We start from the raw sequence: 11,886 nt of genomic DNA on the forward strand, positions 1-11,886 counted from the left end.
ATGAAGATATAATTTACGAAGACATAATTCAAGATTCATTCTTCAGTTAAAAAGGCATTGAAGATGCACCTTGTTTAAATCAACCACTGCTCTGAAAATGGTGTCCTCTTACTTGTTTACCCATGGGTCCATTATTTCATATTGGCATTATATAGTACAAAGGGCAGCAAAATGCCATTTATCCAAGCATTTTGTACTGTACAAGTGGTAAACTGAATTAAAAGCAAAATATGCTTCCTTAGAGACTGAATCCAACTTAAATACAAACCCAAGATGGATAGGTATTTACTAAAATATCCCCAATTAAACCAATTTTTAATTTTGTGGGATTACTTTGATTACAGCCTCATGTTTAAGTACAAGAGAAATTCTTCTTTAATTAATCCATAAACTTTATTTTGAAAGCACATTTCTTTCTCTACCCAGTCTCCAAATAAATTTCCTAAAACTCAACAAAAAAAAGTAAACTTTAGATGCATCCCAACATATGCTGGGGGAAATCTCTGATCTTTTTACATCACTTAAAATGTTACAGTCGTTTCAGTTAAAATATTGCAACCACAAAGGAAAATATTACTTACTGAAACCTGCAAAAAGCTTTAAAATAGAAGTCTGTATCATATGTCACATATGTCATCTGTATACAACACTAAGAATGGAGACAGTCATAGATCCACATGCAGTTATTTTTAAGCTTTACCATAAACAGTCACAGTTTATCTCAGCCAACTTAATCAATTTTATATGTACAACAAAAAAACAGAGTGAGCTAGGAAACTGAAGAAACCTAGTAAAGAGATTTTTACTATATAAGACACAGCTTAGAATTGCTGTGAAAACAGGCAAGACTTTATAAAGATTGGGATGAAAAACAATGGGCTTAAATAAAATTACTGGGAATCAAGGAACAGGTGAAAGCAATCACCTACTCCTGTTTCTCATGTGTGTGTGTAGAATTCACACAAACAGGAAGCACTATCAAATGAGGAAAATGGAAAAACAAAAGGGTCACAAGCCAAGCATATGTACAGAGCTTGGGACACCATCAGGGTCAGAACTGGGGTAGATGTGACAGAGGTTTTGACTAAAGAAAAGACAGAGGCTGTGACTAAGATGAAGGAATGAACAAGGAGAGAGACATCCTGGGAGGGGAACAGGGCCAGAGATCAGGGTGTGAGACAGGCAAAAAAGACAAAAAAAAAGCAAAATAAAAAATAGCTGAGAATGCAAACTCAGACAGAAATTAAGCTAGGGAATATGTATCAAGGAGCAGGAACAGACCCAGATATTCACTAGAAGCCTGAACAGAAATAGGGACTGACATAGAATGTTGAGCAGAAACAGCAACTGAGATAAAAGTAGATACAGAACCTAAATCTGTGGTCATTGTTATTGTATCAGTGAACGTCATGGCAGTGCTAGAAACAGTGACAAAGACGGCTGCTTGCAGAAGTGCAGTAAACACAGTAGTAGATCATTTTTCAGTTGCCTTAAGGACAAGGTCTCAGAGCACACAAATGCATCCCATTGCCAGCACATGTTAACTCTCAGAAAATGTTACGCTGCAGAAAAGAGTCTTTGCAAGCTGTTGTGGCATGATGTTCTGCTGCTGGTGGAGCAAGGTCCTTGTAAGCTGCTGGTGGAGCAGAGTTCTTGGAAGCTGCTGGTGGAGCAGGAGCCTTGGAGGCTGCTGGTGAAGCAGGGCTCTTGGAAGCTGCTGCTGGTGGAGTAGGGTTCTTGGAAGCTGCTGCTGGTGGAGTAGGGTTCTTGGAAGCTGCTGCTGGTGGAGTAGGGTTCTTGCATGCTGCTGGTGGTGCAGAATTTTAGAAAGTGCTTGTAGAGCAGGGTTCTTGGAAGCTGCTGTTTGAGCAGGAATTTTTAAAGATGACCCAGGTCTTCTCTAAGCACTTAAGTGAGCATTAAATCTACACTGAAAAAACCCTACTTGTACCTGTTTCTGTATTAACTCCCACAGTTACTCAAATCTTACAGTGTTTTGGGTTAATCATAATCTTATTTTTGGATTTATAATAATCTTATTTTTACACTGGATTTTGGAGGCTTGGACACTTGTAATGGAAGAGCAGTGGATCAAGAGAGGCAGGGTTATGGGTTGAGGCCTATGAGCAGCTTGGACAGCAATGCCACAAGAGAGAAAGAACCCAAATAAGGCAATTCTTTAGCTAAATGCTTCTCGTTAACCCACTTTTTCAACAAAGTGTTGAACCTGGCTCTCAGAAGGTCTGCTAAACCTACAAAAATCAGGCACTCAGGGTTGTTCTTCATACTAAGAGTGCTTTCTGAATGATTAGATCTCCAAATGAGGCTTGAGAGAACCAAGACTTTGGTCTTCTCTGAGGGAGCACTTTTATAGCCTTCGCTATGCATGTTTAGCTTTATAAAAGATATCCCTTCAGTTGCCCAGGATCATCCTCTTACTCACTAAAGGGAAAACAGTAAGTCTTGGACAGAAATAGTCTGCCCAAAAATCCAGTCTATCCCCTGTTTCAGGTGAAGATGTTTATAACCAGATTAGTCATGACAATCTAGTTGCCTTTTTACATTTGAATTTGTTCATTTGGGAAGTGTGTTTGTCCAGTCCAGTGAATCCAATACCAAAATTCAGCTGAGTAGTTGATGGGGCCAACTGTGGCTCAGTGGCAGTCCGGAATTTGAACTCACAACCTTATAGCCACTAGTTTAGAGCCTTTTTTCAGCTGAAGTTAGTGTTGTATGTATGCTTATCATAAAAACTTAAAAGTTTGTATTTCTCCTGATAAGATTTTCTCAATCTCCAGTTGATATCAGGTGAATATTTGTGGTTTGGTTTGTAAATGGTGAGTTTGTATGAAAAGTGGTGGGATGGATTAATTGCTGATGACTGATATGGCCCACTCAGCTACAGCCAGAGAAAAGGTTAAAGGAGGACATTATTCTCACAGCTGAGCTTTAAGTTGACCAGGCATGCACTTTTTACAGCTAAAAATGGGCATTTGCACTATTATGCTGATTTTTAATTTAAGGAATAAGCCATATTTACAAAATCATCACTATTTTGAATATGATTAGGTATAATCATACCTTAATTCCAGTTGTCCTGATTTATTGTTACTCAACATAAGTATTTTTAATCAAATCAGTAGATAAGCATGGGCTATGACAGCCTTTTCCAGTCTCCAGCCAAAGGCAGGTCCATCTGTCTGTTAACAGTGCAAAATTAAGTCATCTCAGATTATGACTCCTGACAAGTGAAAACCCCTCTTGTCTGAATCTACATGTGAAAACAGGATTAAGCTGTGCTGGGAGTGTTAAGGGCTGCTGAGTTTCCTCTGGGGGTGAGATTATCCTGTAGGCTTAGTCCCAGGAGAAAACCCCTTTGCCTTTTCAGTTCAACAGCATCGACTGCACCTACACAAAACCTGACCTGGAGAGATGCACGCTTTGGTATTAAAAAAAAAAAAAAAGCAAGGAATGGTATGCCTTTCCTATTGTGAATATGAAAATAACTGGCAACACTGGTAATAAATTATATGCTTGCAGTCTTCTTAAAATTCTAAAAATAGTTTTGCATATGCTTTTTTTTTCTTTTTGAGAAATAAGAACAATATCTATAGGCAGCACTACACTTAGGCCAGGTGTGTGTATACTGCCTTAGCCCCTTATAAGACTCATGTACTGTATGTTACACATATTATGATTTCATTTCTCTCCCAATCTCTCCAGTTCTGGCCTGTGTTGGGAAATACACACTCTGTATTAGCATACAACACACTAACTGATAACTCTACTGCAGTACTATATTCAATATCCTACCCACTGCTTTAATAATTTTCTATTTTTCTAATCTTTTGGATATCTTAGTGGTTTTGACATTGGTTTAAGGTTTTGAGCTAGTGTTCAGAAGCTTGTGAGTTCAAATCCCTTGGTCCCTTGAGCAAGACCCTTCACCCTCAAATGGTCAGTCATATGCCTGTATTTTGTCTTGTCACACATCCTATTAATCAATGAATCACTAAGGCCAGCTTAAAAAATATTATATGTGTATATATATATATATATATATATAGATATATATATATATATATATATATATTCTCCCAGCTGAGGCTTGAGTAGCTCTGTCAGACTGGTGTGTTTGTCTCTGAGTGCACTGGGAGCTAGGAGCAGGTGAAATGATCGGCTGGTACATGTCTTCCCTGAACGCAGAGGAATTGATCTACCTCAAGTGCTCTAATTGTTTCTAGGGTGCGAGATGTTTGAGGGGTGATTTGATTGATTAGGCCACACACCACTCTAGTTATTACAGAAAGCAAAATCCCATAATGGCGATCTATCAGAGCATCACATACTCATAGTTTCCCTGAGTGTAACTGGAGATTCTATCAGATATGTAAATGAGAGTCACATAGACATATGTACTGTAAATAATTTGATTTGCTCAAGCCAGTTGTAATCACGATTAAAAATGCCGCTATTGTTAGATCTTTGTTGACAAACCAGCAGAATTTTTGTGGCTGAACTGAACACACAGGGAAAATGAAACAATTTGGGATCAGGCACAGGTGGAAGATGGCTCACAGATACAGACTGGTGTCCATGTAAATGTATGTGTTTGTGTCTCTTTGTGTCTGTATTTCAGTTCTCAGTATCCAACCCTGGGCTCAGAGACAACACAGACAACAATGAGTTCAGTCGTGAGAGGTGAATGACTGTGGGAGACCCCGATAATGTCCTGCAGTCACAAGCTGACACAAAGCAAGCAGCCTACAGTCAGAGAGAAAGACAGAGACAGTAAGAGAGAGAGAGATATGTGTGAAAGATGAGTGAGAAGGCCAGAGGAAGACTTCTTCACTCCTCCATCCTTGTCTCTGGACAGAGGGAGTGGAGTTCTCTCATTTTCAGATGACAGGATAGGAAGGATGGTTGCAGGCCAGTTTGACACATTGTACAGGCGCTGACACCCAGGACTTGAGAGTGGCCTGGAGTGGACAGACCTCTTTACTGCTCACATGCCCTCCCACACACACAAACTTCACATCACTGTCTCAGGGAGTGGACTTCTCTGTTGTTTTCTCTGCCTCAGGGCTGTTCCTTTCTTCTTATTCTCAGGGTTGGACTCTGTCCACTCATGAATCATCTGCATTCTGTCGCTCAATAGCCAGATTGTGCTGCAAATTAAAGCGGTCCGTATGTTCAGAGTTGTCTGTTCCGAAAACGCCTTTCTGAACTGTGACTCTGAACACATGGGTCTGTGTTTTCTTTCTTTCTTTTCTTTTTTTTTACTAAATGCTTGTTATATAATCAAGAAGACCAAAAAGGGCAATTCAGTGTCTATCTAAAAAATATTCTAATAAATGTCAAAATGATGAAAACAATTAAGTAAGAAAACACTTTTGATGTTTTTATTGGTTAAATGAAAACCTAATCTATGTCCAATACAGATAACTTTGAAGCACTGACATTCTTGGAACCAGTTTATCTTGGGAATCATTTTGCTGTTTTCAGGTATTTGAGATTGTTCCAGCTGGTGTATACCACAAACTGGTGTGTGTTACCTCTCCTTAAGTGCCAATTTTACTGCTAGCAATTCCCTGTTGCCAACATCATCATTTCTATCTGTGGGTGTGAGTTTCTCTTAAAAGAATGCTACGGGGTACATCTTGGCCAGGATGCCTTGGTGTTGGTGCAAGATGGCTCCCACCCCCTCCGCAGAGGCGTCCACCAATACTTTGGATGCTAGACCTAGATCTTGGCATTGGATCTTCATGGGCCATGGTGAAGGCTTGTTTTAGGATCTGCATGATCTGCTTGGGGGTTCCATATTAGTTTCTTTGATCCTCCCTTAAAGACTGATCGAGTTGCCATAGCACTGAAGTTTCAGATTAAATGTCAGTAGAAGTGTACAAATCCTAAGAGTCTTTGCAGGTCTTGGCTACTTTGGGGAGTGGGCTATTCTGCTACTGCTTAGACATTGACAGTGTCCATGACAATACCCTCTCTGAGAATGTAAATCATGAATGCTTAAAAGACTGAGGGAGCATTGAGCAGTCTATATGGCATTACTAAGTGTTCATAATGCCCTGGGTGTACTGAAGGCCATCTTTCACTCATCACCTTCCATGATGCAGATCAGGTTCTGGGGATCAAACTTGGTGAAGATCACAGCTATTTTGAGCTGTTCCAGGGCTGAGGACACTAGACACAGAGGATATCTATAGAACCCTTTCCTGTACTGTACAAAAACAGCAAAAAGCCCTGAGGCAGGCATGATGGAGGGCCTGATGTATCACTTGAGATGTACTCTTCCATGCCTTTCTTTTCTGTGGAGAGGTACATGTGGGATCATGGTGGCATTGTACTTAAGAGCAAGTAGATAGCACAGTCATAGGATTCGTGTGGAAGTAGGGTGCATGCTCTTGCTCTGTTTAACCCCTCTTTTGAACTCTTAGTTTGCTTCTGGTCTCTAAACTGGTATGGAGCCTATGGTTATAGTGGTGCGAGACTACATTTTTTGCATGGAGGGCATGGATATGAAGGTGTAGCTGGGCAGTCTGGTGGGTGGCAACACCCTTACCTACTAGTTTTCCATCCAATGTTGAACTTGAATGTTTTTTATGGTTGTACAGAAATCCTGAAATGTTGGACCAAATGTCAATTAGTATGGCCGATCAATGTTGGCAGAAACAGAACAAAAAAATATGAGTGCTTCTTTCTTCAAGAAGATTGTCTAGGCAAATGGCCAAACTGATGAGCACATCTAGTTGCAATCTGCTGTCGCAGTAAACCAACTCTGTAATCACATCCCCTCTCAAACCGTGGTGGAAGGCAGTGATGAGTGAATGCTTGTTCCATCTGCTTCCAGTAGCCAATTGTGCAAAGCTCTAAGGCATATTTGGCTTTGGCTGCTGACCATTGTCCTTGTTTGAGGGTCATGAGATGTTCAACTGCTTCTTCACCCACCCTTTGGGAACATGTTGCGAAACAGCTCTGCATTTATGTCATATGAGTGCACAATGTCACTCTCGTTCATCCAAACAGCAGTGGCCCATTCATGTGTTTTCCCAGTGAGTAGCAAGATGAGCTGTGCTATTTTGTCTTTGACTTGATCTCTTGAGAAATGCTGCGAGCACTGTAGTAGGAAGCCTTGGCAACTTGGAAACTTGGAAAGGCATCATATTTGTGAAGTGGGCATATAATTAAAGTGGGCAACGCCATGATGTAACTGGTGTTCATCATTTGTTGTAGCTGACTGGTGAGGCTTCTGAAAATCTGCTATTGCCATGAGCTCTTGGCAAAATTCACTGAAACATGCTGCATCCATGTTTTCCGATTGACTGATGACAATGTTGGATGCTGGGGATAACGGGAATTGTAGTCTGCAGCTTCTGGAGTTGCAGACATGGATGTAAAATACAATGTAGTTTTATCCAATTTTCTGGCTTCCAATTTTCTTAAAAATTAATTTTTATTACGCATGTGCTACCAGACCATAACTCAATCACATATTCCATCCTGTCTTTTAAAACTATATTATAGAAATTAAATACCTTTGACTGAAGATGTCATGAAGCCATTGTACAAATATACACATAAACATTAATATGTCACAAAAAACTGCCCTAGACTTTAAGTGAATTTGGTATAATAAGGTATAATAAGGTAATAAGGAAAACATTTCAAGCCTTATCTATAGTAATCAATAATATGCTACTTGAGAGATTAGGCATATTCATTTAAAAGGAGAAATATTTTATTATTTTGCATTGGAGATGCAAAATATTACTGTCCAGTGTTTTAAGCTTTGTAATAAGAAACGTTTTAATTTTACCTTCATAGCAGTTTCTTTTGCATTTTGTCTTAAATTATTTCATATGCAGAGGTCAACCACATTTTTTTTTTTACAATGGTGTATATAGTCCATGAGAGTCTATTGATCTGAGCGGTCCACACGGTCAGCTGTATGTCGGCTTTTCCTCTGAGCCTCCTGTTCTACCAGGCCAGCGAGACTTCCCACAGCACCTCTCCCCTGCTGTCATGAATGTTTAAAAATTGCCCTTTGATAACGAGTTTGTCACTGTTTTATTCAGAAATATCAACCACCCCGTTATACTGGCAGGTATTTTCTCTTTTTTCTCCACCTCCCAATCGATATACAACACCATATTAATATTTAATTCTTTATATGTCACAGCAATATAAAAAGAGTTGATGTTGTGGAGCCTCATTTATTTTCTGGTGCGGTTCGTCGTGTGTGTGTGTGTGTGTGTGTGTGTGTGTAAGCTGATGTGAGGGTAAGATAGCAGGCCATGAGGCAGTATCATGCAGCATCAGTGTGGGCTGATGTCTGGAGCTGTCCATCATCCTCATAAAGGCCTGAGTGACTGGGTTAGCTGGCCTGCACGCTAAGCTCACACTCCCCTATCAGGCCTTTGTGGATGTGTGTGTTGGGGGTGTCTCTTCTGTCTGTTCATCTACGTCTCCCACTCCTTACATTATGAACTGGACAAATCAGGCAATTCGTAGCCTCTTTCCCCCCTCTCTACTTCTATCTCTGTCACCCCCTATTTCTCTGTTGTGCAGCTGGTCAGCATTCAGACACCCAAATGGAAAACCTCACACCCGGTATTAAATTAGAAAGGTATTATATCCTCTAAGTAAGAAAGAATGACAGATTTAACCTCAAAAAATTAAGGAAACAATTTTTATGAATGTGATAAAATCACATTTATATTTATAGATACTACTACTACTACTACTACTACTACAACAAATAATAATAATAATAAAAATAGCTTTAGAAAAAAAATTATGCTATGCTGGTTTTGTTCAGACTTTGATCTAAATGTTAGAATCGATTCATTATTTAATGTCAGATCATATATATATATATATGTATATATATATATATGTATGTATGTATATATTGTCATATATTTAATAATACAAGAATACAAATACAAAAATACAAGATACAAAGGTAACAATGGGTAGATAACAAAGGGTAAAACTATGAATTAGATTTTATTCATAAAAACTTTTATTGGTTCATAATTATAGGGATAATTAGGGATCTGTTGTGTAAAAATGACTAATAAATGCATTATTATTTGTGGTACTGAACAATTTGACATGGGGAGAACATGGGGATCTAGTATTCAGAGAAGTTGGTAGATGAATCCTGACAGCAGTGATTACACATCATCATCAGCCATTCTCACTCTAACTGACAATAAACACACGCCTCCAGTGCGTCCATTCAGTGGCAGCTTTTAAATGAACTGAAGCTGCATTAACAGGCCAGGACAGACTGCCTTCCTGTGTGACTTCCTGTGTGAAACACTTTTAACTCCTTGCTTTAGGGTTGCGTCCCAGAGCACGAGTACAATCTATGATCGGGATGTTTCTGGAATGTTTAAAAAGGTCAATATGCTGATAATTTTGACAGTGCTTGACCTTTGGTGAAAAAAAAAATTGCAACAAAACTGTGCTGAATTGAAATAACTTTCTCTTTGTTTTGGCTTTGCCACATCATGTATAACGGTCACACCCTGCTGTCTACGCGCTGCAAGCTTGCACACAGTGACTCGACTGTTAAACTACACCATCGATCGCACAGCACAAGTTGCTTTTAGCATTCTGGGAGAGTTTTTGTATCACCAGGTCGTTCACACTGTCTGTGATTCACTCATCTGTTTGCAGGTTGCTCAGCATCTCATATCTGTGTACAAAATGGCCATGTGGTAAGAAGTAAAAGGTGGCTTAGTGTTTGGGAGAATCATCTTTAAGAATATCATTAAACTATAAAATTATTTAAGAGAGATTTAGTTCATTTCTGATATTAAATTACTTGCAACATCAAGCCTGTAAAGTATCAGAAGTCTATTAGGCTCTGAATTTTATTTAATCTTCTCCACTTTCACGCTTCACAAGGCTCCATAAAGTTGCCATATGTGTCTTATTGATATTCCGTAGATGAAGTTTGTGTTGGGAAGGAGAATTCCTAGAGGGATTGTGTGTCTGCTAGATTTCTACTTGTCAATCAAAGGCTACTTGAGAAAAGTCAAACACAAATTACTTTTTAAGATGCTGATCAAGTGCATACTGTATGTATGAGGGCTAGATGTAACTATGTGCAATATCACTATTTGAATGTTATGCAGTACAAAGCTGTCATGCGGCATGCAATCTCATAATACAAATATGTATAAAATTGACTTTGTATCATTTACGTTGAAAATGATTTTGTTCATTTCTTTTAATATGTATTTTAAATGATTTCCTGTGATTTCTCCAAGGTTGATTGTATATCACATGCTTGTACCTATATATTTTGATATCGTATTTTAAGTATATCAAAAAAGTTATATTGAGCTAAATTGTACAATCATGCCAAGAAAGCTACTGTAAATTGAAGTTAGCTGATCTACAAAGTAATTCATTTTCTTATCAGAATTAAAACGCATACATGTGTGGACCTGGCCTTAAATTACACATGCTTCATGGATTAGTAATTATTTGGACTGAATAATCTAATAAATAGCATATTTTCTTTCCATGCCATTATAGTTGGTCTGCCGACACATTTTCAATTCTTTTCTCTAGGAATTTTCCTTCCCATCACAAATTCATTTCAATTCAACTTTATTGTCATTATACCTGTACAGAGAGAGTTAAGTTACATGTGTGTAACTGCAGACTTGAGGGCTATTCAGAAGCTATCGAGAGTTATGTAGGTGAGGTGGAGTTTGCAAAACCAAAGGTGTATCTAAGTTGCATGTAAGGAGCTGTATTGTGTGTAAGTCTAGCATCACTGTCTGACAGTTTGATGTAACCACAATATGTCATGCTGAAATTTATGTTTTTGAAGTGAATACTCTAAAAAAAAAAGTCATTTGTGGCCAATATTAAATAAATAAATAAATAAATAATACTTTTGACGCTTTGAATCTTAATCTGGGAGCTTAATTTATGTTGAATCATATTACATTTGACAGAAAACAAAACAAAAAAAAAAAAACCACCTTTTCCTTCTTCAGTCTGGATTTTCTATCCCTGATTTTTTTTTACAACCTATACACAGGTAACGTTAACCTGAATGGGGTGCATAAAATGTCAGCTGAAGCAGGTGTGTAACCCAGCTCAGAATACAAGTAACTTTCTCTGTGTAAATATTAACATAACTTTTGAACTTAAGTCGCAATCTCTGAATATGGCCCCTTGTATATAAATGATAATAAATATTCTTTTTTCAGATATGCATACATTAGGGAAACACAAACCTATTTATTCTGCATTACATATACATTGACAGGAGCTATTATCTTTATTATTAATCTATTGATCTATTCATTTTTTTTAAATTTATTAAAAAGTGCACAGTGTATGATTTCAGACACAGCTACAGTGTTCCAGTATGAAACAAATGAAAATGTGTTGTCATTTTTTTTAAAAAGGGAAGCTTTGCTCTGGATATCTGGGATCATAAGCATACAGCTGTACTGAAATATGCAGAAAAACAAGGTAAGAGAAAGACTAAACCTCATAGCAAGAGTTCCCAGTCTTCTCCTAAAGATTTGCCCTCCTGCTGCATTTACATACACTCCTAATCCAACACACCTGCCTCTAATATTCAGACATTTCTGGAGATGTTGATTAGGTGTGTTGATCAGGTGTGTTAGATTAGAGCTGGAACCCTGTACGATTGAAGATCTTCAGAAGCCAAGGAGAGATACATTAACTACCTAATAACCAAGTACATGCTAGTCATTAAAAATCATATGAACCCTTATAATTTAACAGATGACCGATTACGCAATAAACCATAAAGGGTCACTCAAAAGATTTACTCCTCACACACTGTACAACAATTATTCAGATTTATGTGAA

At 38.2% G+C, this 11,886-nt stretch overlaps 1 long non-coding RNA gene across 1 annotated transcript in view; it reads left to right on the plus strand.

The window, feature by feature from the left end:
• LOC117597423 (uncharacterized) overlaps positions 1–11,886 on the plus strand; it is a 35,878-nt gene that overhangs the window by 11,587 nt on the left and 12,405 nt on the right. The window lies entirely within an intron of this gene.

This window comes from Pangasianodon hypophthalmus, chromosome 5 (assembly GCF_027358585.1).
Source record: "Pangasianodon hypophthalmus isolate fPanHyp1 chromosome 5, fPanHyp1.pri, whole genome shotgun sequence".
Taxonomy (NCBI): Eukaryota; Metazoa; Chordata; class Actinopteri; order Siluriformes; family Pangasiidae; genus Pangasianodon; species Pangasianodon hypophthalmus.